Source organism: Leucopleurus acutus, assembly GCF_964270905.1.
Source record: "Leucopleurus acutus genome assembly, chromosome: 17".
Classification (NCBI taxonomy): domain Eukaryota; kingdom Metazoa; phylum Chordata; class Mammalia; order Artiodactyla; family Delphinidae; genus Leucopleurus; species Leucopleurus acutus.
Window position 1 is genome coordinate 33,197,437 of NC_139159.1, and position 6,366 is coordinate 33,203,802.

Consider the following 6,366-nt stretch of genomic DNA (forward strand, 5'->3'; position numbering starts at 1 on the left):
GACAGCGGTCCCTCTACATTGAAATGTAAAGCATCCTAAATAACCCTGCCACTGCTCCCAGATCCTAGTCTGTGCCAACCAGTGGAGAAAAGGCATTCTCCATTACTACCACGGCAAATGCTGCTGTACTTGCCTTGGCTGGTCCCTATCTTTTCCAGGCACCACTCCCCTTCACCTGCTGGTGGACGCTCTGGCCAGCTGACAATGCAGATATTTTCAAACTTTAAGGTGAATAAAAATCATCTGGAGGGCCTGTTATAACAGAGATCACTGAGCCCCACCAGAGTTGCTGATTCCATAGGGCTGGGACAGGGCCCTAAAACTTGAATATCTGACACATTATCAGGGGACGCTGGTAAAACTGGTCAGGTTGTTACCGAATGCAGGTTCGTGTGTCTGAAGCACAGTGAGGCCAAACAAACCTAAAGGTTGGAGTCTGGAGCAGAGAAAGGTTTATTGCAGGATCGAGCAAGGAGAGGGGTGGCCCGAGTTCCAAAACACCCTGAAATCTCCAAAGGATTTCAGCAAAGCATTTTTAAAGGCCAGGTGAGGGAGGGACGTCCCAGGGAATGTGATCAGCTCGTGCACAATCCTCTGATTGGTTGATGTGGAGGCCACAGGGCAGGTAACATTATCCATCCTTAGGTGCCAGAAGGTCTGGGGGCTACGTGCTCATGATCATCAAGGAGTTAATTTCTTCCATTGGGTCGTGGTTTTGAGCATCTGAAAACTCAAGAAATATGCCTGAGATACTATTATCCGAGTACTTCAGAGAGGAACTACAGCAGAGGATATGGGGGATGGGTCTGTCCTAGGAAGGCCCCATAGGGTACTGCTTGGTTACAAGGTGACCATACTTTGAGAACCACTGCTCTAGTGGCTTGGAATGTTCAGAAAGTAATGGAAGAATCCCTTCCCAGGTCTAGATTCTAGTATCGCCAGCTATTTTGGTGGGGGGAAGGGTAAGTTTTGTCCTTGCTTGGACTTCTGGTTCATTTATATCAAAGCCTATTTGAGGCAGTGCGCTTGGCAGTCCTGCAGTTCTGTCTTTTGCTTCAACAGTGTTTGGAATGAACAGACCCAGGGACGCTCCTTGCTCCAGCCCCCGACCACCCTCCAACCTTTCTTCCTGTCGCAACCTTTGGAATCAGCCACTCAGCTATCCTCAGCCTCCAGGACAGGCCAACACCGTTTTTTGAGCTTAGCTCCTTCTCACTGATCAACCACGAGTTCCCAGGTTCGTCAGAATTATTCCATCGAGGTGGAGGTCGCCGTCCACCGCCTGTTCAACATGCATCTGGGGACACTTACCTCTCTCTGAGCTTCTATTTCGACAGCAACGATGGGACTCTGGACAGTGTGGGCCACATTTTTCGCCAACTGGCTGAGGAGAAGTGTGAGGGCGCCCAGCATCTCTTGAAAATGCAAAACCAGTGCTGTGGCCGCACCCTCTTCCAGGATGCGCGGAAGCCTTCTCAAGATGAGTGGGGTAAAACCCAGGACGCTGTGGAAGCCGCCATTCTTAGGGAGAAGAGCCTGCACCAGGCACTATCACATCTGCGCGCCCTGGGTTCCGCCCGCGCAGACTCCCACCTCTGTGACTTCCTGGAGAGCCGCTTCCTGGAGGAGCAGGTGAAACTCATCAAGAAGATGGGCGACCACCTGACCAACCTCCGCAGGCTGGCTGGTCCGCAGGCTGTGCTGGGCAAGTATCTCTTTGAAAGGCTCACCCTCGAGCACAAACAGGAGTCTCTGAAGTCCAGCGGCCTCTGAGGAGCCCCTCTGGCATCAGAGCTTCTGCCTGAAGCCCTGCTGTGCAGCTACTAGGCAGCTTTGTAACCGCCCTGGAGCCCTCTCCCAAGCCTTGGACCAAATAGAAACAATAACGCTTTTTGCAGAAGGAAAAAAAAAAGCCTATTTGAAACATAAACAGAATAAAGAGGAAAAAAAGAAATATATATATATATCTATATGTATATATATATATATATTCATGTTTTTTTCCTTTTTTAAAAAATTTATTTTACTGAAGTATAGTTGATATACAATGTTGTTTGTTTATGCTGTACAACAGTGATTCAGTTATACGTATATATAATTTTTCATATTCTTTTCCATTATGGTTAATTACAGGACATTGACTATAGTTCCCTGTACTATGCAGTAGGACCTTGTTGTTTATCCATCATATATATAATAGGTTACCTCTGCTAATCCCAAACTCCTAATCCATCACTCCCCCACCTCCCCCTTCCCCTCGGGAACCACAAGTTTGTGTGCTATGTCTGTGAGTCTGTTTGTTTCATGGATAAGTTCATTTGTATCATATTCTAGATTCCACATATAAGTGATATCATATGGTATTTGTCTTTCTCCTTCTCACTTCATTTAGTATAATAGTCTCTAGGTCCAGCCATGTTGCTGCAAATGGCATTATTTCATTCTTTTTTATAGCTGAGTAGTATTCCATTTTATATATATCTCATCTTCTTTATCCATTCATCTGTGAGTGGACATTTAGGTTGTTTGCATGTCTTGGCTATTATAAATAGTGCTGCTGTGAACATAGGGGTGCATGTATGTTTTCGAATTATAGTTTTGTCCAGATATATGCCCAGGAGTAAGATTGCTGGATCATATGGTAGCTCTATTTTTAGCTTTTTGAGGAACTGCCATAGTGTTTTCCATAGTGGTTGCACCAATTTACATCCCCACCAACAGTGTAGAAGTAAGTCAGAAAGAGAGAGACAAATACCGTATGCTAGCACATATATATGGAATTTAAGAAAAAAAATGTCATGAAGAACCTAGGGGTAAAACAGGAATAAAGACACAGACTTACTAGAGAACGGACTTGAGGATATGGGGAGGGGGAAGGGTAAACTGTGACAAAGCGTGAGAGAGGCATGGACATATATTCATGTTCTTTTAACATATGAATTGCCCCACTTTATCTGTGTGAAATAAGTTTGTTCCCGTTATTGGGCTGCTTCTCAAGCTTTGCTGCTCATTTGAATTACCTAAAGAGCTTTTAAGAAAAACATTGGTGTCTGGGTCCCAGCCCCAGAGATTTTGATTCAGTAGGTCTAGGGAGGAGCCTGGGCACAGGGAGGTCTCAGAGTTCCCCAGGTGATTCTAATGTGCAGCAACTTTGGGAACCACCTCTTGGCTTCAATCCAGCTAGTGATCAGATATTAAATCTAAGACACATGGGCTAGTGCGTGAGCTCTAGAAGATTCATGCCAGGGAAAATGATCGATAGTTGTGTTACTTCTCTGAAATGGACTGAAATTTCCAATTAGCATGAACAGGGGAGGGTGAATGGGTGAATGCAATAAGGTGTATCATTTACGTATTGCCCTATGTGTATGGCTAGAAGCTTTTGCAACTGAGGTCTGCCCTACTTTTCATGCTAATGGTAATGCTTGTCCTCCTAATGCAGCTGTAAACTTTATAAGCCCATAGGTAGACAGCATCACAAAATATTTACCCCTCCCCACTGGCCCACTCTCAAGCTTCTCTCCCCTTCCCCAATACACAAATGTACATCAATGCTCTTGAGACCACTATCAACATATTGACCTTCAATTCTTCTACTTTGCAGCTTCCCTCTTATCAGGAGATGTCAGCATTTAGTGCAAGGACAAATGCTTGCCTCTTGGTGAGTAATGTAGGCAATGCCTCCAAGAGACAAATAGCCCTTAGGGAGGGGGAAAAAGTCTTTCAAAAAGGTTGATGCCCAGAGGAGGCATTTTCAGTCATCTCAGCTTAGAGGTCAAATATCCAAAATTAAAAAAGTTAAAAAAAAGAAAAAGAAGCAAGCAAGGAAGAAAAGAAGGAAACAATTTTCTTATCTCATAGTAATAAGGCAGTTTTCCTTAAAAAAAAACAAAGACTTAAGCCATAAATTCTCTTTCCTAATCAAAATGTGCTTTTCGGTCTTTAGACTATTCCTCTTATATCCTGTATTATTCATGACGTTTAATTCTTGAAATAGCACATGGCTGAAAACAGAAGCTAACCTCTTGTCCACTATGAATTAAATCTTCTTTTCCTAGGACCTGTCTACAGTGTACAATTTGGGGTTTGCCAACATAATTATTTTCTCTGAAATAAGTTACAGCATTTTGCCTTTTCAATATATAGTTATACAATATATTGTTAACACAACATAGTTAATATAGTCAATATAGTAAATACAACTATAACACACGTGATATGATGCCACTTTGGTGATTTTCTTCATCCATGTAATTTGACAGTATAGTTTTCATATTCTAATGAGCTGAGTATTACCTTTGCAAGGATAGAAAAAATAAAATAAATTCATAATATTCTTGTGTGGTTTGCCCCTGGGGTGGATTACCATAATGGGGGGATATTTGAGCCTTTCCCCAAGTCATTAAAAAACCTCCAGCGAGCAGCCCCTTGTCCTCTCCAGGGAGTGGGGGGAAAGGATCTTTAATCATAATAATCCTGGGGGGAGAAATCTCAGAAATAAGACATCTGCTTCTGTGCCTTGTTGTTTTGCAGAATAGCAATGATTGCTTTAGCAGCTTCTATTGCCATGTGTGTACAATAAGTAAATGAACATAAAATTGAATGAACGCATAAAAGAAGGATAAACCCACCCAGCTTAACAAATCCACTCTCTCACCTGCTGTGCCCTGAAACATGAAAGAAAGAATCACGGGATCATAAGGATTAATAAAATAACAGTCTCTGTTAACAATATTGACAGAAGGTATAGGAAAATTTGTCTGATGTGGGACCAACAGCTTAACTGCTTAATCCTTTTTTTTTTTTTAAGGGCAACTCATTCATTTATTGTTTAAAGATTGCAAGACAACTTCTGAATTTCTGTAGCACAGTTTAAATGTTTTACTTTTTTGATAAATCAGAGTATAATAGAAAAAACAATTAGTTTCCAGTAATATCTATATCTCTATTCAGAATTAAGTTTTCCACAGACATGTAACCTGGAAACAAAAGCCTGTTACAATAAGCAAAGCTTCAACAGAGCTGCTACTTTTCAGGCCAGGGAAAGGTTCATCCCTATAGGAGGAGGAAGTGCTATGTAAAATGGCTGCAAGGTCACAGCCTTGAGGGCGCTGGAAGTCTATTATCCTATCCCACATTAAGTAGTTTGGTGAACTTCAAACGCCCGTTCATCTGCAACCAAGCTGGCAAACTTTAACTGATATTTCAAGCAGGTAAAAAATAAAGTAAAAGAAATCCTTACACTGATGTTCCTTGATTCACACTGTTAAATGGTTCATTAACATGTAATTCTGGCTAAGAATTACATTTGAGACTCCTTGCTCAGATTTTGGTTAACAGTACAAATCTTTTAGAAATTCAAGTTCTTATTAATCAATAATTTGTCAGCTAGGCTACATTCAGGCATCAGCTGCAACTACAGAATAGGTGCACTGCCTCAGCGCTTTGGAAAGACATAATCTAGAACACTACTAGCAGACAAAATATCTGTTACTAGACAGCACAGGTGCAGTACAGCAAGACAAAAACATATATTCATGTGTGCCGCGGACCAGCCGGAGAAAGAGGATTTCACTGCCCAGGGTCAGAAGGCAAGGGGTAAGGAACTGAAGTAGCACCGACGAATGGGGTCAGAAGGACCAAGACAATTGATGGTTGCAAGGCAAATTTTATTGTGCTACAGTTGCAGATTATCTAGACTAGAAAAAGGAAGGTTGCCAGATGGTGGTTTACATTATCTACAGACTGTCTCGGCTCAAGATTAACTTCCCTGGGAGGAAACCCATAAACCCAGAATCATCAAAAATAACCTGCATGTGCAGGGGGAAGACAGCTTTGCTTGTCTCATTTTACATTCTTTCTGATCTCTGGGCCCTGGTGATAATTTATCTCCCATGGAATGGAACAAGGAGGGGAACAAGTAGGGACAGTCCCTTCGAGCAGCGGCGGCATGCCTGGCATGTCCTTACCTGCTCTCAAGGCTGACTGCTTCCCACAGGTTCCCCTTTTTTATTTTTTAACTTTTGCTGCAAAATAATTCCATGAAGTTTAGTGCCGAGAGTAGTATACTGTTGCATGAGGATACGAAACAGACATGAGAAGATTAATATCAATAATAGGCAAATTATGGCCAGGGTAATAAATCCTGACAACCTTCCAGTAATCCAAGACTGAGGGTTTAACCACTTTAAATGATCCAGTAAAGTTTGAATTACATCTTCTGGCGAAACATCATCAAGATGTGTATTTTGTATATCCTGAATTTCAGCATTTAATTTCTTAAGATCAAGACTAATATTATTATCTGACCAAACACTCAGCAGATGCATTTTTACTTTTTCCCATTCCCAAATACAGTCATTGTAC

At 42.0% G+C, this 6,366-nt stretch overlaps 1 pseudogene across 1 annotated transcript; it reads left to right on the forward strand.

Annotated features, from left to right (window-relative positions):
• The first annotated feature begins 380 nt into the window (after window positions 1–380).
• On the forward strand, window positions 381–1,773 carry LOC309973974 (ferritin light chain-like; annotated as a pseudogene). The gene is made up of 2 exons: window positions 381–406; window positions 1,231–1,773. The product of its transcript is annotated as a ferritin light chain-like (transcript).
• The last annotated feature ends 4,593 nt before the right edge of the window (window positions 1,774–6,366 follow it).